Source organism: Nicotiana attenuata, unplaced genomic scaffold (genome assembly GCF_001879085.1).
Source record: "Nicotiana attenuata strain UT unplaced genomic scaffold, NIATTr2, whole genome shotgun sequence".
NCBI lineage: Eukaryota > Viridiplantae > Streptophyta > Magnoliopsida > Solanales > Solanaceae > Nicotiana > Nicotiana attenuata.
Window position 1 is genome coordinate 96,147 of NW_017670492.1, and position 25,038 is coordinate 121,184.

The 25,038-nt window shown below is 36.4% G+C and overlaps 1 non-coding gene across 1 annotated transcript; it reads right to left on the reverse strand.

Moving 5' to 3' along the window:
• Nucleotides 1-16,239: 16,239 nt before the first annotated feature.
• Nucleotides 16,240-16,312, reverse strand: TRNAF-GAA. The gene has a single exon. It is a non-coding gene; the product is annotated as a tRNA-Phe (tRNA).
• Nucleotides 16,313-25,038: the final 8,726 nt, after the last annotated feature.

Consider the following 25,038-nt stretch of genomic DNA (forward strand, 5'->3'; position numbering starts at 1 on the left):
CGTGGATTTTCATAACCCTGCTGTGCAAAAGTGGGATATGCACTTGCAATGGATGTCCAAGTGTTGGTATATATCATGAGTGATGCGGAAATAGATCGAGTAATCTCCTTCTTTAGCCAAGAAAAAGCATTTCTATTTTGCATAGTCCAATCATTGATCGCGAAAATTTCTATAGTTGGATAGGTCACCAGTATAGTTCCCTAGCCACGATTTCGCTATTTGCTAGAATAATCTAGGATGAATCTCCCCGATGGTTAGAAACAGAAAGAGTAAATACAATTTTCATTACTTTGCTTATGTACAAGTACAAAGTACCAGGAAATCTAATTGGATTAGATTAATATCAATGGATCCTTCATCAGTCATTCATTAAATGACAAATAACTATAAGTGACGGAGACAAATAATTTAAATAACGAAAAATCCAACATTTAACAATTGTGTCGAGAATGATTGGAAAGGTGGAAACAAGACCAGATATAATTTGATCATTATGAACAAATCCAAAATCTTTATAGATAGAGCCAATCATTAATTCCCAAACTGTCTATCTTAATGGAAGAGATATAGGAACGAAGTCCGCGTATATAACATAAAAAAATGGGTCAACCATAAATTGCTGAGCTTGATATTTTCAGACTCAATTCAAAGTTGTCCGATACTACGTCAGACTCTGTATATGACAACCTCTCTGACAGACCCTCTTGTTGTCTCGTACTCTCCTTTCTATAAGTTGCCATGAGGCAAGCATCATCGGGAGTAGTTTGCTTCCTATGATAGGAATATAAGTACTTATGCTTTCAGCTCTATGAAAGATGATGATACTGGTCAGGGAATAGTATACCGAAGGATAAGCAAAAGAGCAGAATTCTTTTTCTGTTCATCCCCCTCGCCACTTTGGGAAAGCCAGAATAAGTGATTTTGGAGTATTGGCTTAGGAGTGTAAAAAGGAACAAAAGTAAGCTGGAATTGGTAGTAGCTGGGGATATAATATAGGCATCGACACCAAAAGGAACAAGCAAGAGTCACTCCAATAGCTACAAGAAAAAGGAAGAGGCAGGTACACAAGAATTCTCCATAGGAACCGGTATATATGAGTAATCGTAATGCACGCAATTAAAGGAACTGTAAACTAGATCTCCTTTGCTTCGTCCCCTCCACTAAAATAGTAGGAACCGTACAAGAATGAGTCAATAAAATAAGCGCAACAGGAAACAGTCAGCCTGACTTGCTCTATTAGTAGGTCTAGTCTATATGGAACTCATCTATTGCTTTTAGTAAACAATAGGAAAAGGGTCTATTGGTTGGTTGTATTCCTCACCAGTCAACTCGCAAGCAAGCGTTCGTTGTCTTTTGCCACTCAAGTATTTGTAGAAAGGGGACCCCCGGTAATCTCTTGCAGGGCGCACAAGGCCCTTAGTCTTGCCTCATGCAGTTTCTGCTTTCTTGTTGGCTTGGCAGTGCTTTCCTTCCTCTGTGGAGAGAAGATAGAAAAAGGATGTTTCCCCACTTTCCGTCTGTCATGTATACCCCCTTATGTCTTCTTTAATAATGAGAGGTATGGGCTTTCCGCTAACACTTTTCCAGATATTCCCCCTTCCAATGAAGTTTTCTCAAGCCTTTTTTCTTCATCCCTTTTGGTTTGGGGACGACAAGTATTTCGTATCGAGTAGGTCATCGGTGATCTCTACAATCACCTATGTAATTTCGATATCTACTTTCAAGCAGCTCCGTTTTCTAAGGGAGAGTAGACTAAAAAAATGAGGAACGTCATGCGTCATGCTTTTGTAGACAAGCTAGTATACATTAAAGAAAGTGGCTTCCTCAATTAAACTAGCTTCCCCATCTTCTCTTCCCCCCAACAACTTCACTCCGGAGAAATCACATATTCTTAAGCGAGAAGATCAGACTCTTATTATTGAATTTCCAATGTTTGCATGTAATAGCTCGTTCTCTATATCTTTTATATGCTAAATCTTTCTATTTTACTTTTTCAGTCTAAAAGAAAAGCGAAATGACTATCATCGGATAGTCACAAGCGCTTAGAGGTATGAAGTTAAGCGAATCTTACTATCTGAAGGAGCTTAACTTCTTAAAGGACTCTTAATAAAGAAAGCTTTTTCAAAGAAAGCAAGCCTTTCAAGTAGGGCATGAAAGAAGCCAGGCGATCCGATCAGAAGATAAAGAAGATAGACGAGAAAATAAGGGTCGATGGACTTTTTTAAATTCGATTGGTGTAAACATGATATTAATTAGTCTTAGTCCTTTCTTAAGAGACTCCGATCGCTCCTGGTCCTAAGCCCCAAGCATCCGGTTACATTTGCAGATCTCCGCCGCCTGCTTTTGCGTTATTGTTACTTACGACGTCTCTTCTCTTACGCAATTCCTGACTAGTCGTAGTTTTTCTAATGACCGGAATAAGAGGGTTCGGATTTTCGGGGTATTTAACATAACTAATAATTCTATATTGGTAAATTTAAAAATTGCAAACAATTTTGATCGATTCAACTAAGGGCCCCGTTAAGTAAGATGGGAGCCAATACAAAGCTAACAAGCGGGAACCCTAATTTAGACACAGTAGGATCGATTGAATTAGCAAATCTAATGAGCGTACAAGCATCTTTTTCCTTTTATTTTTGAATTTGGCACTATTTAAATAAAAAAATAACCTACAACAAGGTTTTCTTCCTTAAACACTAACCCGGCCAAGACTCACCAATAAGGTAACTCCACCTTATGTTTTTCGGATCAAATCTGGTGGCAATTCTCCACTCATGTCCTTCTAGAGCTGGGTAAGTGATCTTCAAGGGCATCTCCCCGATCCATTCTTCCCAGCGCTCCTCAATCAAATCCATAACTGATGTTGCTTGTGCAGGAGTAACTAGAGAACTGAAAATTGCAATAAAGTTGTCAACTAAGAAAGACCGGAAGTCCATGCGAGCCTGGATGATATTAACCAAAAAGATACCCTCATCGAAAGGGCTTGAAATCAAAGACCCAGTCAGGGATAGAGTTGAGAATGACATTAAAATTGAACAACTGTGTAGGATTACTAATAAGTTTTGTAAGGGTATAATTTATTTAATTGAGTGAAATTAGGCCAGTAGTCAATCTGAATGTGATAGCTGAGAACTGTGATTCTTCGTCGATCAATTCTCACCATCACGCTCTGGATTTAGCATCTGCCGAGCACATCTAAGCGAAAAATAGAAAAAAGTAGATTTCAATTGTATATCCTTTTTCTTTGTCCAGGTACAAGTCAAGTTGAATTTACAAAGAAGAAGTCAGTGTTAGAAGTATTCAAATTCATAAATTCACTACAAAGCAAGGTTGGAACCAAACTTTAAATTTGAGAATTTGGAAAACTGCAAATAGTAAACTTAAACTATCAATTATATCAATATTACATCCATCTCCACATAGAAGTGTTGGAAAAGAAATCTATCTGAGAGGCATAGGTTGATTATAAGCTTCATCTCTCTCTGGACCTCAGGGAGTTTTTCCAGAACTGAATTGCGCGTGCACTTCTGCCAGAGCAGAATCACCTGTGTACTTGGTGTATAACCTCAGCAATATCTTCCATCAGACCCCAAATCGCCAACAAATATGTCCTTTTGAATTTGCTAGAAACGGCTGAACACTAAAAAATAGGTGGAAACCAGATTAAGCTGGTTGTACTTTTAAGTTCGTTCAATTCACACAGGCAGGGTGATTGAAGTGCGTGCATCGCAAATTTTATAGTTTCTTCACACAACAAAATAAAGGCATGATATATTATACTCCACTGCTCGTGCCCTATGGCTCTTCTACATTCTATAATCTAGAATATGTTCATCCATACCAATATACCTGCTAAGAAAACCAATAAATTTTCAACCCCTCTCAAAGTCATCAAACTTGCAACACCAAATTCCTTTCCGCCCTCTGCTCGGCAACGCCATTCCCATGCTCACAGCTAGTTAGTCAAAAATATCCACCCCCGTCTTTCTCTTAAAACTAAACTCAGTCTCGTAAATGTCCTTCCCAAATCATAGCGTAAGGCGTATGATCCGCCGAATCAATTGCTGACTTCACCACGATCGATTAGGTCAAAGGGTTCTGCAAAGTTTGTTTTCTCATACAAGCAGCATGGTAATAGGAAGTATGTCCTCATCAAATTTTATTTCTTTCAACTTGTAAGACCTCCAGATAATTGTTTTGTTTTTTTCTTGATTATGATATATAAAAGCTAGCCTTAGGCACCTTGCCTAGGGGATTTGCTAAAAAAAATAGTACTCATATTGTGCCAGCCATGCAATTCGTACTGCATTGGCAAAATTGCTAAACACTCTATGAAAAGAGGCTCGATAAGCCTTCATGCTCTATAAAAAAAACATAAATTTTCTACTAGTGTATATCGAGAAGCCATGGCCCTCCCTGCTCAAATTCTCGACTTTCTCTAGCAATTTGCTGAAATTAACATTGAAATAAAAAATGTAAAAAAATTTCTTTGAAAGACTAGAATAATGTTAAATGGTTTCTTGAGGCATCTTCGCTCCATGAACCCAGCTGCTATTGAAGCCCGAATGGAAGTAAGCCGTCAAAGAATTCGAAAACTAGAAGAAAGACTCCAGGGACTACGCCAGGAGCAGCAGGCACTGGTCGTGGAGGCAATCTTCCTTGGTGCCCGAGAAAACTAAAAGAGTCTGTCGACTCTTTTTAGTTTTAGAAGGTTTAAATTCAATAAGTGTCTTGAGACATTTGTTTTCATGTCTGGTGTTATTTTGTTTTTTAGTGTGGATCTACTCCGGTGCCTACTGGAGATAGACTCCTATCTATGCTAACTATCTTTGTTTGGTTTTATTTGTTATGTTTGCATGTATAGTATGGTCAAACCTATAGTGTAAAATGTTTACCACTTAATTATATGCTAATAGAATAATTTAAAAAGTTTTATTCCCTATATGACTACTCTAACTTTGTCCAAAAAACTAGAATACAAATGAGATCCACAATGCCATCATTGTATGGCTGATAGTAGTATAGTAAATGATGCCTTCTTCTTCAGCGCCACGCATAATTGGCTCGCGTAAAGGCAGCCCCGAATGAAAGAAAGCTGACCAGGAGTGTCAAACCACTCTAGTATCTTCACCCTTGCACCCCTTATGCTATTATACTTGGACTAGGGGCCTCCTTCCCTTGTGCTTTTATACACTTGGAAGTACATTTTCTTATCAATTTGCCTTCATAAAAAAATAGTCAAATTTGGTGACTACTATTTTAGTGTTCACCCTCTTATCCCAAACTTACCCTTTTTCCACGGAAACCCTCCGCTCACTTTATTGTTCTTTATGAGTGGGAAGAAAGCAAAATCTTTCTTATCCAATACCAATCCAGGAATACTAGGCTAAGCAGGAATATAGTTAACAAAGAGGTATGTAAGTTGCTCCTTTCTTCAGGCTTGGCGAAGGGGAGGGGCGTAAGGACCACTCCATTCGAAGTGTCAAAAAAGGTTGTTGTATCCCGACAGCAAAGCAAACCAACGGAACTAAAGTAGCGATTGCAGGCCGAGACCTAGAAGCGTAAGGCAGGCCCAAGGGCTAGCTCTATCAGAATGAGGACATGGCGCCTCAGGCCTTGTGGGTTGACAGTGGGGGATTTAAGCGTGTCACGCCAAGCATCTTCCAGTTCCTGGATAATCATTTCTGGATAATGCTTGCCGCAGGGGATAACCCTATCTTCGCACATACTTCCTTGGTTGTCTGGGAGTTGAATCAGAAGCATCGAATGAAAGGTTCTTTCCAAGACCATCTGCTATTGAATCAACTATTGTTGTCGGGCAAGATTCTATCTTTTCTTGTAGTCCACGGGATTTTACTCTAGGGAAGCCCATTCCTTGGATGGATCATAACTTATACAAAGGATAGCCTCTGTAAGAAAGACCAAAGCGCACTGAAACAACCGACCGATTCTTTCCAGTCATAACAACCAGAACAGGTTAGCCTTCGTTTGCCCCATTGGCGAAGTCGTAAGTTGTGGTGAATCTGTGTCTCTACTATAAAGTGCTTTCCATAGTTCAATAGAGAAAAGAGAGAATCTCTAAGAATCTATTCCTTATGCTAGCACTTTCAGCTATCTTTCTTAACCTACTTCTATCAAAGAAGCTTGTATACTCCGACCATCGTCTCAGTGAAGTGGCCCATGGGTATGGGATACGAATGATTAAGAGTTCTTGCTTAAAAAAAGGTACGTACTAACTGAGAGTGGAATCTATCCTGAATTTCAATTAGCACTTTATTGATGGATGAACCCCTTGGAAAGCGTAAGGCAAGCCCACGGGCTAGTAGTAAGGCATTGGGGATCGTAGACCACTAAGGAGAGAGGACGGTCTTCCTACTCAGCATAGGACTTAGCTGGGAAGAGACTTTCTTCTTCTCCCCCTATTGATCTAGGAGCAGCCTTTACTTTTCATTTGTACTATTTATAGTTGATAAAGAATAAGCTCTGGAAGCAGATGGGTCGATGGTAGGGAAGGCTAGCACACATCATTTCTCTAAGAATAAGTGAGTTTCACAATGAGTCCAGCTCGTAGTGACCCTAAGACTATGTTATGGTGGACTGGGAATGCCTTCCAAGTCTATAGTCTTATAAACGTAGTAATGCCGCATTTCCTCTTCAGTTATCGTGAAATTTATCAGGACTGTTCTCTATGAAGAATGCCTCCTTGTTCTTCGTCCATTCCCATTCAATGGAGAAAGAACTTCTTTCGGTTGTTCGGTCAGGCTTGCTTAGGCCGAGTAAGAAACTGAAGAAATTTCATATACAGGTTTTCAGTATTAGAAAGGTTTGGGTGATTGCAATATATTTCGGCATGTAGTTAGCTCCGCTTAAGGTAGTGAACTGAGCCATTAGCTCAGATCCGCATCTATATTATTCGCTCAGCTAAGGAATCAAGCACCCAATCCGATAAGAGCATCAAATATGAATCACGTCCGAGACGGGAGAAATACCATAGTAGTAAAGAAAGCGCATAAACCCATTCCTTCGCAAATGGCATAATAGCCAATGCTCTATCGAAAAACCATTCTTTCTTTCAGGCCGATAGGGGGAACCTTCTGCATGAAAGGAAAGGAAGCGACCGATCAAGAAATGCAAAGAGGAGGGGAATGGTTAGTGATGACAGCAAAGGATATAGAAATTTCCTTCTCTCTCTATTGAATCCTAGGGATTCCCTCAGGGAAGAGGCCAGTCCCTGAAAAATCCATCTCGATTGGTATCATTTAAATGCGAATATAGGCCTGATTGAAGCGTAAAAGTGAAATAATAATAATGAGAGGCTTTTGTCCATTGACGGTCATCTACATGTCTTCTGTGCTACACTCTCAACTGGAACAATCGCTTTGTCCTTATTTATTAAATAGGTGCCCTGTGGAACATGTTTTATGGAATCTCACTCTTTATGTAATATTTATTTTCTTACTGATTGAATTCAGGTAGAGAGAGGAATATTCGATCAAAACCCTTAGTCCGATAGAGGGATAGTATACATTAAATCCGGATAAGACACTGAGATGAAAGACGAATCAAGCAATAAAGGCAAAAAGGGGCCGCTTTCTTGAGTGATAGTTATTTTTTGGGATGAGTCTGACTGTCCTCATTCTAGTTGGTAGGCATGCGAGTAAGAGGGTAGTCGGTGAAATTATGAATTGAATGGGACTTCAGCTTCGACAATTGTATCCTCCCTCCAGCAAATAAGGTGGAGTGGGCAAGGAAGAGAAGACAGGAAAACACAAGCTCAAACTTCAGCATTTCCAAGACCTCCGGAAGTAAAGGAAGCATTCCAGTGAATAAGAACTAGAATTTCCATTGGGTCGGGAGTTAAGAGAGATTGGAAAGGTTTAAATAAGAGTATTCCTAGCGTCTTTCCCTCTCTCTTATTAGAAGAAGGAATGGGTGTGACTCCACTCAGCTCGAAGAAGTAGCTCTTTCAACTAATACATACTTTTCGTTTCCTTCTCCTTGTTACTGTAAAAATGTTGAATTTATTTTTTTACACTGGCGCAGATAATTTCCCCTAAGGCACCGATGGACCAATGCCTATATCATCCGAATTTCTTGATTCACGGCGTCGAGTATTTGCACTTTAGATCTCATGACTCGACCTGTAGACGGTGATACCGCTACCTCTGGTGACATGATATTTTCTTATTCACTTGTGCTGGTGGCGGAGAGGTCGGCGCCTGTGTTCTAGCTCTGGGGGGTGAGTCTTTCCTTTTTCAATTATGACGTACTCGCTTAGGTTGCCATCTATGTCTCGGTCGGAAGCAACTTCCAAGAAATTCCTTGTTTACCCTAGCATTCCTTGTTTATGCACTTGCCTAGAAGGCTTAGGTGTCTGTGGGTAAGCAACCGCTGCTTATCGATTAATAGAACCAGCTCCACGTCCGAGCCTTAGAATAGAACTAGACTTATGCTTCAAGTGTTGATTTCAAATTCTTAGTTGAAGGAGTGAGAATAGGCCTAAGGGAATAATTAATCCTGGGGTTCCTTTTGTCTCACCATTAGCTTCATTGGGATCTTTTTCTAAGTATAGGAAGCAGAGAGGTTGCTAGTAGGTTTTTCTAAGTCCCTTCGTAGTCCAGTCCTTGAGTTCTTTCATTGGAAGTAGTGAATGTGGTAAGAGGTATATAAGCATTACCCTTTACTTTAGTCATGAAAGGGCTATTTCCCCTACCTTTCTTTCTAGGCGCGGGATTTTATTTCCCTAGTGCTTTTTGTCCTTCTGAGGGGTGAAAGCGAGATTGAATGCTCTAAGCTGAGTGTAAGGGTAAGGTCGAGATAGTCTTAGCAATTCATCAAAGGATTTTTATACTCATAGACAGGGTACAGGTTAAGTACGCAACAAAGAAAAGGATTAAAAAATCATACTAAGGAGGTGGGAAAGGTCCCGAATCGAAGGGCTCTTCTTTCTTTGATTTGAAAAGAAGGTGAGAGCCTTAACCCTCTGGTCTGTGGGTAAGCTCTTCAAAGATAGAAAGCCGATGTCCTCTTTGAAGAGTTTTTCGGTGAAAGGATCGCTAGCATCCAAGGATCATTTGAGATGAGGTCTAGCCCCAAAGGGATAAGGAGCAGAGTAACTGGCGTTAAAAGAATGGATAGGAGCCATATTACACAGCCTCTTTTTCGTACAAAATTTCCTAATTTTTCACTCTTATTACATTCAATTCAGTTTGAGATGAAAGGACATCAGATAGTCTCATTCAAACAAAGAAAGATAGGTAATGGACTCTATGAAAGACTGAGACAACACAGGCTAAAGAAGGGGGTTTAGCTCAGGGGGGCAGCTAGACGATCAAAGATCAAGCAAGTGGCCTGGAATGCTGCGGGAAAGGGGTTAGACTAACTATTAGAATAAACAAATTTCCCTTTAGCCACTCGCGAATGGGCATAAAAAAGGAACCCCACTAAAACCTCAAGGAAGATTGAATCCTCTAGGTGAAGTTAAACATCAACTCAATAAAGCAATAGGCGATGGGGATAGGATCGGAAAAGGCATTTCCCCTTAGACGACTAATATGACCACTAGCCTTCAAGCCCATTCCCTGAGACTAGACATCGAACGCTCTTAGTTCTAGGACTGAATGGAAAAGATGCAAAGCTAAGAGAGAGGTGGAAGGCTTACACAACTGAAAGAACATAAGGTCGCTCCATGAAAACAACTAAAGCTAAAGCTCGATTAGAAGGAGAGCGTAATAGCTAAAGGAAAAGGCTATGGTGATAGACCCCAAAGAAGATACCCTTGCTCACAACTTAGTCGGATTCAAAACCAAAAGCCATTGCGCCTTTAGCCGACTGGGATGACTCCCTAGAAATTCCTTGTTTAGAGAAAGTTGTACAATCTACTTATCTCTATCGGAACTTACCTCAGCGACTTTCACTTCCTATCAGCTTCAGACCGAAAGGACCGAAAGAGAGTGAGATGGAATCCAGAAGAGATAAGGCATAAGGAAATCTTTATAAGATATTTTAGTCATCGATTGACTCTTTCCCACCTCTTAGGAGTGAAAGGCTGGTCTTTAAGAGCCTAGGTTCACTCATGACTTAGTGTGCAAGACCCGCTCTCCTCTTTCAATAATGTTCTAAGAGTGGGATTTTCGCTTTTCTGGATTTCCCACCAATTCCTTAGATCCCTAGTCTTAGAGCTGAAGGAAGTCCTCTAACTAATCTAGTCCACCGAAGGAGAAGGCGAAGTTCTCTTTCCTCTGCTATCGATAATAAGGATACTAGGTCGCCGCTAAGGTAGCTCACTTGGCTCAACAATAGAAATCCCTGCAACTCAGTCACCCGCGGCTAGTTCAATTCACTCTTCTTGAGGCTCTTGTGAAATGGTCTCTGTCCTTCGCTTTCCCTTCCTTTCTTATGGTAACTAGGCCTGATAGCATCTTTGCTAGCTTGTCGGACTAGGAGCTCTTCTAGGCTTGACCGTGGAAAATTACTTGATTTATGAAAGAAAGAATGATGAGGTAGATAGAAGTGGTAGAAGTTCCCGTCGAAGGGCAAACGATTCATTTAGAAAAGATCCGATACCAAGTAAGAGCGCACTAGCTGGTCGGTGTGAATGGGAAAGTCTTAAGCCAATCTTTCTGGAACGCCACATGCTAGAATAGCAACATCCTTCTTATTACAGCACAAATCATAAAAAAAAAAAAAAAAAAAAAAAAAAAAAAAAGAGGAATTGCATAGAGAGGAAGTAAACTTTAGACAAAAATTGCCTCTTGTGCCCCTAGTAGGGAAAACAGCTGAGATAGAGAGAGCAGCTCTCCCTTAAAGCCCTTTATAGATTTCTAGTTGGGAATAGAGTTGTGGCTTAGATCCCCTGATCGAGTAATGAGCTTTGTTTTTCTCTCGTTCACATTTATAGCCCCGGTTCAGTTCAAGCTCGGGTGGAAGAGAGCGGTTTAGTGGCTTTGGGGAGTCCATTGCATCAAGAGTATAGAGATTGATTGGGACCAAGGACCTTATACAACTCTTGTTTGGTAAAAGTGAAAATCGAACCGTACTAAAATTAGTTCGACTATAGTGGATTACATTCAGTTACGACACTTTTTTAATAATGACGGATTAAGTTCAATAATTATATATGAAAATAAAGCCATGTTTTTCCCTTATATGCTCTTATGAAAGTCAACTATGTGACTCTTCAAATACTCAATTCCCACAAGAAAGCGAGTTGTTTCCCCCATGAATGTCGAAACCCGGACTTCCTCGCGAAGGGGAAAAAAGGGGGCGCAACATCGCTTCTGCGACCCTCCAGCCACAGAGGAGATTACACCAGAAACCAAAGACCTTCAGCAATCCTTCCCAAGCCCAAAATGATCTGTTAAGTATCTGAAACACCCCCGAGGCCCCCGGGACCCCCATCTAAGCATACGAAGAAGTCCTAAAACACAATACGAACTTACTCGAAGCCTCAAATCACATCAAACGACATCAAAACCACGAATTGCACCACTATTTATGCCTAATGAAACTAATAAACTTCAAACTTCTAATACTGATGCCGAATCATATCAAACCAACTCCAAATGAGCCCAAATTTTGCACACTAGTCCCAAATAACACAACAGACTTATTCCAACTTCCAGACCAATATTCGAACTCGGTATCAATAAAGTCAACTCTCGGTCAAACCTCTCAACCTTCCAACCTTCAACTTTCTAACTTACTCTAAAATGCACTAAGTCATACTACGGACCTCCAAATCCAATTCCGGACATACGCCTAAGTCCAAAATCAATATACGAAGCTATTGTAACCATCAAAATTCTATTCCGGAGTCGTTCACACAAAAGTCAAACTCTGATCAACTCTTTCAACTTAAGCTTCCAACCTTGAGACTAAGTGTCCCAAATTCACTCCCCGGAACCAAACCAGTCACTCCGGCAAGTCATATAACCAAAAATGAACATAGAATAAGAAATAAATTGGGAAATAGGGCTACAATACATAAACCGACCGGCCGGGCGTTACACCTTCCTTCTAAGCTCATCACTACTTTCAGCACAAGGATATGTTTGTTACTTATTGAGTATATGGGGTCGGTTGTACTCATACTATACTCTGCACTTTATGTGCAGATCCAGGTACTTCTGGACACAGTGATTGCTAGAGTTGTATTGGTACGACTTTTGGGTAGACTACGAGGTAGTTGCTATGTGGTCCGCAGACCTTAAAGTTCTCTTTTTTTTTTTTTTTGTTATTATTGTTCTATTGTTCACAAAGTTGTATTGATGATTTGGCATTTTATTTTTATATTCATTAGTGCTCATGTATTCGTTGATACTAGATCATTAGGATGGTTGTAGTAGTACTATCGTTATTTTTCTCAATTATTCCATGGTATTTCGACTAATGAGATTCTTAATAACCATTTATTAAGTTTATTGTTATTTTGATTCTGTTGACTTGCCTTGCAAGTAGTGTTAGGCGCCATCACAACTCTGATGGGAGTTTGGATCGTGACATTATACAATATGTATGCTACTTATGTAATATAAAGGTCTGAATTATATTATAAGAAGAAATCGGGAATGTAAGGAATATGGGGAATCCGGAGGGGCGAGAGGGAGTTTTGAAGAAATGGAAAGAGGTGAAGGTCTTGAGGAAATCTGGGTTCCTACTATTTAGTGTAACTGTTTTGGAACTAATAGTCAATGGTACCCAAATGTTACATAAAATAATGCTAAAAGTCAAAGAAAAGATATTTTGACAGCAGAATTGGCTATAAAAAAAATAAATAAAATCAACCCTCTATAAGGTAAAAAAACAAAAAAGAAATTGGCTTTTTTTAGTTTATTATTGATATGGGATGGTAGTCTTGTTAATATTCTTTTTCTTTTTGATTCTAACTAATTTCATCAAGTCTTGATTAGATGTTTTAGTTTCACAGTTACAGAGCCATATATCTTACCGTGGGTATTAGTGCATATGAAGCGTAGTTCAATGGGTTCAACTATCTCAGTATTTTGGAAACAAACACAAATATGTAAATATAATTGAATTTTGACAAATTTCGAATAAATTTTTTATAAGGTGCATAGTTTTAAACTTATTATGTGAGACTATGACATCTCCTAATTGTTGAAGCTTCCACCGTTAAAAGCATATGCTCACTAGAGTTTGTCGTCGAGATGTATGGACCAAGCACGAACTACGTTATCAATTAAAGGAAGCACATTGAGACAGAAAAGAAAAAAGAAATAGAAAAGTGAGTTGGTTGGTAAACGTCGAATTTCTTAAGCAAATGTAATTTACGCACATTAAACATTTGCAATTGTTATTCTACTTCTCATTTGTATCAGGGCCGGCTATAGCGTCAAGCAATTAAAGCATATGCTTGAGGGTCCACAAATTTGAGGGGTAGGGGCTCTTTTTTCTTTAATCAAAAATAGGCTAATAGGTTAATTGTTGGAAAATAATGAGTACTTTTAAATAGAAAAGTAGATACTTTATATAAAAGGAAGGAGTAGATTTGAGTAAAAGTTTGGTAAATGTGAATTATTCTTCCAAACTTTTTTTGTGTGACAAAAAAAAAAATGTGAAATCACTATATTTTACTTCTTACCTTTATTTTGTTCAACAGAAAATATGTACAGTAGTACTAAATTATATTTTTATACTATTCACTCTCTTTCTGGATTTGTTCGAGGATCATTTTTTCACATAATATTAATACTCTTTTATATTCTCTCTCTTGCTTTTTTCGAATTCTTGTATGATAAGTTAATAGTATAATCCTTGGTAAACTATAGCTTAAGAGTACTATTAACAAAATATATTGCGCACTCTTCTTTGTTTTTTCCTCACGTTTCAAGTGTTGTGAGTTATTGACGGAGCAAAAAGAATTTTTAGAAAAAAAAGCCATCAATTTTCTTGAACTAAATTATACTATTCTAGCTTTCAGATGTTATTCTTATATCATATTTGTTTGTTTTTTTTGTTTTTTTTTACTTTATAGTTATATATAGTCTTTTTAATTATTCTTTTTTTTTTTAGTTTCCCATCCGGTGTCCGCTACCCACATTGGGGCCCGACTAAATCCGGATTCGCACCGGAAAGTCCCACATTAGGGGGTAAAGCGCTCCCTAACAAAGGCGACTCCATACCCAGGGGCTCGAACTAAAAGAAAAGAGTTAAAACTATAATGCATTCCCAAAAAAAATAATTAGGAGAATGCAATTATTTAATAATCTTGCATCTCAAAACATTAGAAAAATAGAATCCAATTTATATATATATATATATATATTTTTTTTTAAATAAAGCTTAAGGCCTTTCGTCAATGTTGTCTTTAGGCCACATAGACTGTGTTGAGCTGCCCCTGATTATTCTATATAGATTTTCGTTTCTTTTGACGTCTATTTGGATTACTCACCCTTAATTTGGCTTTTTAAAAGGAAACTATCACATTCATTTTACCCGTGAATAGTTTCAAGGACTGGTCATAAATCTTAATGCATGCAGTTGGTATGGACATATAGTCATGGCTCGTTTTAATTGACTCTTAATTGAGATAACGACTTTTACATGGAAATTACAGGAAGCAAGCTGGAACAATTCAATGCATGCTTTGGATATTATTGGAGGAAACAAGCTGGACACAATTCAATGCAGTTTTCATTTTCACATTATAGTAATTGGCAGCCTTGTCCATATATATATATAGTGCCTATTATTCCACAAGACCCCTCATTTCATTAGAAATACACCCCAAAAAACAGAAATATAGCCAAGATTTGATCCGTGTTTATGGCTTTGTTCAATTTCTGCAGTTGCTTCTCTGAGTCGTCCAACTCAGAGTCCAGCCGATTCGTCTGCAATGGCGATGTTTGTGTTTTACGTGATCCCAAGTCCTCTGCAGATATCAACTTCAAGAAGAAGAAGAATAAGGAAAAGCAAAGCTTTAGAAACACATTGTCTCAGCTTTCTCTATGCAAGTCTCCAAGATAACGTAGCGGATCGAGAATTTAAATTTGATGATTTCAACCTTTAGAGTCGTACCACTGAACTCATTATACTTTTGAAATTATGGGTTTAGAATTGAATATCAATTGAAATTTTGGTGTCACATATGTATATGTGCTGCAATGTTGGTTCAATTTAACCCATTGATTATATGTTCTGCTTTACTTGTTTCATAACAAATACTTATATATACATCATACCTATGTAAATATAGTGGCAGCTAACGATTCTGGACAAAGCCAATCCCTCTTAAGGGTAAGCTTAGCCCGAAAGCACAAAGATTCTGATGATCGACAGTACTGGTCGTCATACAAAGTTCATGATATACTTTTCAATTTCTTACCATCCAACTTATCTTTTTCAATTTGTTATTCTTCTTCAAAGGAACTTCCTATGGAAAAAAACACACTTTAACATTGAATAAAATATATATGGGCCTTAATATCAAAAATCGAACTTCTTTGATGAAAATCATGTATGTATTGGGGTTCATTTCTTCTAGTGTAAAGCAAAAAGAGTTTCTGCTTTAACCTTATTGATATGACTTGATACACATTTTGATTTTTCTTTGATATAATTTCAAAGGAGTGGGACAATTCTCCTTTGATATGATTCAAAGAAGCACCTTTTCGAATAATAAAAGGCAGCAACACTACAGATCTTCCAGTTACGCAGCTATTACCCAACATTACCTTATTTGTTTGGCTCAATAAAATGAGAACCACACTTTTTGCAGATTATAATGAACGGACCGCTCCGAATTAATTTTGCCAAATGTTGATGCTGAATGGCGACAGGTTGACTAGGAATACAGTACCAGTTGAATGGATTATAAAGATTGGAAGGCTCCAAATTCTGGAAACTGTAAGGGGTCGTTTGGTATGAGGTATAAGAAGGTATAGTGCTGGGATAAAAATTTAATATCACCTTAATACTTCGTTTGGTTAGCAAACCAGGTATAAGTTATCCCAGGATTAAAATTAACACCGGGATAACTTATACCTTATAGAGGGTGGGGTAATTAGCATAACTAATCCCGGCATAAGTCGTATTCAAACCAAACGACCCCTAAAGGAATTTCAAACGCCAGCCTAAGAAAATGTGAGGTTTTATTAGCCAATATACTGAAGCTGAAGTGTGAAACACCAGAGCAGCGGAGAAGATCGAAGCAGTAAGCGCTAATGTGGTCTCGTAGAAGAGAATGGGATTTCAACGAGTAGACAAAAAAGAGAAAAATGCGGTGAACGTGGATCGAACACGTGACCTTCAGATCTTCAGTCTGACGCTCTCCCAACTGAGCTATCCCCGCTTTTGACATGTCCTGCTGCTCTTTTATATTTTTCTCTGAACATCAAACCGTGACTTAACCCAACTTTCTCACCAAAAAGGAAATCTCTCGATGATCTATGGTAACTTTTTTATCGGGTAGTTACACTAAACACCCCTGTAATACGACTCAATTTTAGATACACTTCTTATATTCCAAAATCAAATATTTATACTCCATATACCATGAAATCCTACACTCACACCCCTTATACGGTGTAACCTTATGTAAACTTAACTAAGTATTTTTAGAATATGAAATAGGAAATGAGTAGTTTCGAAACTCATAACTAGGAAATTGTTATGAACAATAAAAGAAGAAGAATAGTATTGTAGAGAAAAGTAGGGAGAGAGAATTCTTATTGATTTGGGATCAATTACAATGGAATAGAACCCTCTATTTATAGGGAGAGGGTGACTTAGCCACCAGGTAATAAACCCTAGAATCTCTCTAAATATAGACATTCACCATAAATATAATTTTATTTATAACACTCCCCCTTGAATGTCTATTCAACAGATAATGTGCCTCGTTAAAACCTTAAGTAAAATAAAACCCAGTGGGAAAAACATTCTAGAAAAGGAAAAAGAGTACACATATCTAATAATACGCCTTTTGGTTGCCTCGTTAAAAACCTTGCAAGGAAAACCCAGTGGGACAAAACCTTTTAAGGGAAAAAGAGTACAACGCGTATTAACTCCCCCTGATGAGAGCATCAATTCACATCCTTAAGCATTTGCATTCCAATCTTGTGCACCATATTCAAAAGATCTTTGGTAGAGATTTGATGAACAACTCAGGCATATTAACTTGAATGAATATATTGCACCTTGAAACCATCATTCTTGATAGAGATGAATTGTCTTCGTATGATCTTGTTGGAATCGTCAGTTCAATATCTTCACATAGAGGTGAAACTCTTGCTATCATATTATCATGCATATAGTTATAGCAAGATACATATGTGTACAAATTGCATTGACGAAGTGGTACTTCAAGATCAAGAATTATATATGCTTCAAGCAACTTAAATCCTTCACGGATTGTCATATAAGTTAAGTCATATAAGCCATATAGTAGACTTTAGATGCATATCAAGTTTTCATGTCATGCTAGACATATAAGATATCGAAAACCGATTGCACATACCATTGACTTTATACTTTCAAGTGTTTGAACTACATGTTCAAAACTACATGTCTTTCATATGAAACCAATTCTATTCGAAATTGTTTCTCCAGACTTAAGATCCTTATATATATATATATATATATATATATATATATCATAGATATATATATATATCATAGATGTCGTCGACAAACATTTTATATCAGTTTCAATATTTTTCATAAAGACATAACATAGAGATCTCTTCATTTATATTTTCAGGTACCTGAATCTCTCCTGAGATTTTATGAAGTGTTATGTCATGTGATCTTCTAGATCACTTGCCTCCTTATTATGATCATTTTGATCATTTGCTCATCTTCTATATTAAGAAGTTTATTTGAAACCGATTTGTCTATATGCTTTAAGCGTACCATAGACGTTGTCCTTCTAGGACTTAATAAGAGCATTTGCAATGAGAATATAGTAACTTTCTTTGGGTCAGCAAATGCGTCTGGCATGCTTTGCAATAAATTGCACATGAATTATCCTTTTATGAACTTCAAGTTCATATTATTTTATTCGAGGATCTAGATGTACAAATGATAATTCATTCCACGTAAATTTTTCTCAACTGTTTATCATGTCTCCCCCTCATGTTAGAAAAACTAACTTGTTTCCTCAACTTTGAGAACCCATCTTTGTGCGTTATGGTATTAATCAAAATATACCCCGCACATGAATAATAATAAGATGAAATTATTTGGTTCCTGACCCTGAACCACTTGTGAGAGGAGAAAATAATATACTTTCGTATATAACGTATATCGAACTGATATAGATAACTTTGTTCTCATAAGCAATAGTTTTGCTATTAAGTGGAGGCACTCGGTAAATTATTTTGCTAAACCAACTAATCAAGATGAACTATCTTGAATAGAAAATATGGAAATTATGCTCTAAATCAAATTATTGAGCAAGTTACCTCGCAAATACCATGTTGCGGGTTAATAATAATCGCACATGTAACCATCTCATAGATGCATCTTATGTGGTATACATGGCAGGTGAATGGGCCCATATTCACCTTTGATATTTCCAGCATTCATGGGATTCAATCCCAATTTTAGTTGGTATATTAATTAATGAGAACAGGCAACATAAGAAAATTCGTAAAGAACTTTCTAGTTCTTTAATATTTACCCATGTGAATTCTCTTTTATTTTTGCACATCATACTTAAATTGATATGGCTAAATCTATTATGCCAACTAGATAAATTATCAATATTGATAAACTTTAGGTTTACACATGACATGTGCAATTATCAAAAACTCCAAGCTTATTACGATATGGGTTTTTATATCAATAAACTTCTCTTTATTGTGGCATTCTTTTGTTTGTGTAGTACAAATTGGAGAATAAAGTGGGTAGCTTTTCACATATTACCCCGCTACAAGTTGTAGTAATAGAAGATATTAAATCTTTCCTTTATTTATAGTCTCAATATAATCAATCGCTTTCGGGTACACTTTGGAAACTGAATAAGTTTCTTTGAGACTTACTACAACACAATACCTTATTGGTAATCAATTGTGTTTCTCCAAAATAGTATAATTGGCTCTTCTAGAGCTCCCAATTAATTATGTACTACCACATATTCATCAATATCCATATGGTGAATATCTCTTTTAAAGAGAAAGTTATACCATTATGGTTATGGTCAAATTATATGCAAGATATGTTTCTTGCATTAATATTATTCTTTAAAAGTCACATTACCAAAATATTTTGGCGTGCAATAAGTACGTGACCAATGACCATTCATATAATGATAATTATATTATTTTCTTATATCATCTCAAACCTCCTTCTAGAGGTGAGTGTGGTATATTTACTACCACTAGCACGTTCATATTCTTTCAAAAATGAATATGTATTCATAAGTCAGATGTTGTCACATTCACATCATGAATGGACCATAATCATATATGTGTAGCTTTATAAAGTCTCATGTCAAATCGATGACAAATATTACTTTCACAGAGTGAAGGATTATTTTGAGAATCCTTATTATTCTCATTATCACAATAATGACGATTATAATTTCGTCTAATACCACGTCCACATCCATTGATACCTTCACGGTAATAATTTTTTCTTCTTTCAGACTTATCACATACTGCTATCACATTCTCTTAAGGGAATGAGAATGGAGCAAATTCAATGGGACGGGTTTTCAATTCTTTGCCCACGATCATACATGAATTTGATCATGGCGAGGCATAAAAAATTTTACCACTTCAGGTGGTTAAAATTTCTTACAAACTCCATTAGAGTTATAATCAAAATTTATTGTCTTTGCTTGTATTTAAAATCAAATTATAGAATAAAAGAGAAAAATACGGTAAAACACTTACCTTAAATCCAAAATTTAATCATGAAGGAAGTTCATGGAACAATTGACAATCATTATGCTAAATCCCAAAGTTTCTACTCAATTGGTTAGAGTCTCGTGCTGATAACGTATTATGAACAATAAAAGAAGAAGAATAGTATTGCAGAGAAAAGTAGGGAGAGAGAATTCTTATTGATTTGGGATCAATTACAATGGAATAGAACCCTCTATTTATAAGGAGAGGGTGACTTAGCCACCAGGTAAAACCTAGAATCTCTCTAAATATAAACATTCACCATAAATACAACTCTATTTATAACAGAAATAAATTTTTTACTTCTTAAGTTATTATTAATAGTTGGCATTATCTTATTAAGTAATTTGTGTTCATTTGTTATTTAAGAATTTCAAAAGATATTATTCTCTTTTTTAATCAAAGGAGCAAATAAAGATTTCAACAAAAATATTTATCCTCTTTGTTAAATTTTCATTAAATAAATACATTAAAAAATTATTTATAAATTTAATTTATTTTAATAATTATATTTTCATATACTTAGTTATAGATATACCTCATACGGGGTGTAACTTTAGAAATTTTATAGTAAAGGGTGTGTAAGTGTTTGAGTTTGAAGTACAATGAATATACCTGAAATTGAGTCGTATTACAGGGAAGTATAGTGTAATAGTCCTTTTTTTTTTTAATTTAATGCCTTGATGTCTTGACTTGAAAAACATATTTTGTGGAATTTGGAGTATGACCCATTTTTTAATTTAATCAGCATTGCTTTTTACTATTTATTTGTTTGGTTTTGACCTATCAAATTTAATTCCATCCGCTCATTTAAAACTCTTATAGTTAGTAAATTTCTTATTTTTACCTAAGTAGTCGTTAACACTTTATTTCATCAGACATTTGTTGGTTAGTAGATAATAAAGTAACCAAATACGAACAAATAATAATTTATAGGAATTTCCAACTCTTATTTCGTTTTCCAAGTTAATTTTTCAATTGGCAGAAAAATATTTTGGGAAGATCTTATCTTATCTTTTTATTTTTCAATCATTTTCTACTTTTATTTGATAAAGATAATCTGAAAATTCATAACTTCTCAAAACTATAAAATTTAAAACTTCATCTCTTCAACTATACATACCCCCCCCCCCCTTGCATGGCCTTATCCCCACCCACCCCTAACAAAGGACCCAATATCCCCATTACTACAATCCCTTGAACCACCGCACATTTACATTACACTGATGGATGTGGACCAACAATCAAGAACACTTTCAAGGAAATCCTTGTAGAGAAACACTTGACAAAGTCAAATGATTTACTATCCACAATACTACCATGAGTAGAGCTTGAAACGGCTTCAAACATAGGGAGCACTGAGCCAACCCCACTGTCACGGGAGTAAAAACTTAGGATATATTAAGGGTGTACTGGGGGCCGGGCCCAACCCGGGACCGCACCGGGACCGCGAGCCCACAGGCCAAACGGGCCTAACGGGCCGGTCCAAACGGTCCCAAAAGCCCACTGTTGGCCGGACCTCTATGCTGAGACCACGAGACCGGGACCGTTTAGCCCGGGACCGGCTGGCGGGCCTGGGCCGGTTCAAACGGGCCTAACGGGCCCAGCGGCTATTTTTCAAAAAAAAAAAAAAATTTTTTAAACAAAAGACCAACGGTTAGAAGTTTAAAAACTAGCCGTTGGCCTGCCAATTTAGCCGTTTGGCTTTTTAAAAAATAGCCATTTGGCCCCCAAACTTTTTATAATTACACTTTTTCCCTTTTCTCAACTATAAATACCCCCTCATTCTTTTATTTTTACTCACAAAATAATCAATCTCTCTCTAATTTTCTTCTATAATTGCTTACTTTATTATTACAATTTGTGAAAAATTGTGAAGTTGGTGAATTGAAGTATTCAAGTCTTCAAGTCTTCAACGATATACAATTTTCAAGATGTTGTTCGTCAATTCGGTAAACTCGTTCCAACTCTTAAGTTTTAATATTATAGTTTTGTTTGTTTTAGTTTGTATAATTATAATTAATTTGGCCTTTTCTTTGAAAAAAAATATTTGGTGGTAAGGGAAAATATAAAATTGGTGAATCTAGTCGCCAAGCTACTACCCCTCCCCCGACTCCCCGACCCAGACCTGTTACCCGTCCTCCTCCACCTATTATTTTTGATAGTGATAACCCTTGTTTTCAATTTAGCGATAGTCAATTTTGCCATGATGTTGCACCAGGTCAACAATTAAATGATGAATATATGAATGCTCTTTATCCTAATGAAACTATTGATGAAAATGATGATTTAGATGAAACGCAACCGGATTTAGATGATACACCTACTAGTCCTGTTGTTAAACCAACTGATAATAATCCAAATGATGCCCCGCCTGACCCTCCTGTAGTAACCCCTACTTTTAATAGACAACGTTCTAAGCTCCCCGAAACATCTCTTGTTTGGCACTTTTTTACTCAAATAAGAGAACAAAATAAGGCTAAGTGTAAAACTTGTGGGTCTTTGATGGCTCATAAATATGCTGGAGACCGTAGCGGTACGGGTACTTTGACTAGACACATAAAGACACACCCTAGAGATAAAGCTAGATATCTTCAAATGAAAGCGCAGCTAGAGGGGAGAAGTGTAGGTACTGAGGTTAACCCTAGTACCGAGTCAAATCTAGTTCAACCGGGAATTAACACTGTTACCGGTGGCATTTTACGATCCAAATAAAGATCGTGAAGAATTGGCAAAAATGGTACTGTTATATGCTTACCCTATAGTTTTCCTTCTAACCCTCACTTTGTGCATTATATTAGAAAAGTTTTTAATCCTACTTATAAAGAATGGCCTCACGCAACCGTAAAGAGCGATATTTATAAATATAAACATGAATATGAAAAATATTTGCGGTATTTATTTACTCATATAGATTGTCGCATTGCTATTACCACTGATATTGGTAGAAATGGTAATGACTGTGGTTATCTTACTGTAACCACTCATTGGATTGATGAGGAATGGAAAATGCAAAAACGCATTATTGCTTATAGAATAATTAATTCACGTCACACAGGTAAGTTTATTGCTAACACAGTTATAGATATTTGTAGATATTTTTGCATTAGAGATAAAATAATGTCAATTTCTATTGATAATGCTTCTAGTAACACTAATGTTATAGGCTTGCTTACAACTACATTAAATCCTGTATTTAGTAATTGTTTCCATGTTAGATGTATTTGTCATATTTACCATTTAATCGTCGGTGATGGTATGAAAATTTTAAATTTGAAAATTGAAAAGGTTAAAATGGCTCTTAATTGGCTTTTTTATTCAAACCGTAGAAGTAGACTTAGAGAATATTTTTAAAAATGTGATGAATTTGGCATTAGAGAGATAAAGGTTCCTAAAGCTTGTCCGACTAGATGGAGTTACATGTACGAAAGTTTAGTTGTTGCATATGAATATAGAAACCCAATAAACGCAACGTTTTTAATGCTCGTGTTGGTGGTGAGGATGATGATGAAATCCTTACAAATCAAGATTGGACTAATGTTAAAATTCTTATAGATTTTTTAGAACAATTTCATATTGCTACAAATGAATTGTCTGGGCAATATTATCCTACTATTTCAAACTGTTTAGTTTATATTGCAGCACTATGTGATTTGTTTGCTCAATTTTCAGAGGGTGGGGTAATTTATCAACTTGCTATTGATTCTATGAAAGAAAAGTTTAAAAAATATTTTTTCCCTATCCCCCCTATTTATGGTGTTGCTGCCATGTTAAATCCTACCATGAAATTAGGAGGTCCTCACTTTTGGTATTCAAATATTTAATAAGGCTTTAGATCTTTCAGATGAGAAATTTGTTACACTTGCAGATGCAAAAGCCTCAATTAAAATAAATGCTCAAACAATTTATAATGCTTATCAACTTGCCTTAGATCATGCTAGACCAAATGTTCCAACTCCTACTTCGTCTAGTTCGCAATCATCTAAAAGAACTGCGGGCCTAAAAGCACTTAGTTCTTGGACGGAGTTCAGGGGTTCTCAAGGTGATAATATTGGTGATACTTCACATCTAAATGAGCTTCAAGTTTATTTGTCGCAGGGCCTTGAAAAAGAGAATCCAGACGGCACCTTTGATCTTTTGGAATGGTGGAAGGACAAAGAAAAATACTTTCCGGTTCTTTCAAGGATGGATCGAGATATTTTATGTGTTCAAGCTTCAACAGTGGCATCAGAGAGCGCTTTCAGTCAAGCTAGACTTCAAATCGGTGATCATAGAGCGTCTATGAGGGAGAGCTTGAAAAAATCAGTACTCTTCAGAGATTGGATCCGTTCGGAAAGAAGAAATTTTGGACTTGCTGAATCACAACCGGAGATAGACGAAGCTTATGAAGAAATGCTGGCGGAACTTACGGAGGATGCTGCTTCGCCCGGAAGCGGTGATGAACAAGCTTCTTTTCCGCCACCACCAACGGAAATTCCTCCGAACCTTGAAGGATTTATGAAATTTGTTAGAGATAATATGTAGACTAATATGTAACTTGTATTTTGGCACATCTTCATTAGTTTTTTTTCCTTTTAATGGTGGTATTAGCACAGTGTTGTGCTCATTCCATTGGGGGGAGGAAGACTAAGAAAGATATTGCCATTTTTGTTAATGTCGTAATAATAAAAATTATAAGGCATTCCCTTGAATATTTCTTTGCAATTTTTTTTTTGTGTTTAAATTTGAATTAGAAGATTTAAGTCACAATTCTATAATATATTTACAAGAAATTATATAAGGCAATATATATATATATCTATCTATCNTATATAAATATAGATATATATATATATATATATATATATATATATATATATAATACATATATATATATAAGGCAATATATATACATACTATACATACTATATATACTATGTATAGCCTATATATATATATATAAGGCAATATATATTATATAGCCTATATATATATATAAGGCAATATATATAGTCTATATAAACTATATATATACATACTATATATACTATATATATGTATATATATATTTTTACATACATATAAGCAATTATATAGTGTGTGTGTGTGTATATATATATATATATATATATATATATATATATATATATATATATATATATATATATATATATATATATATATATAT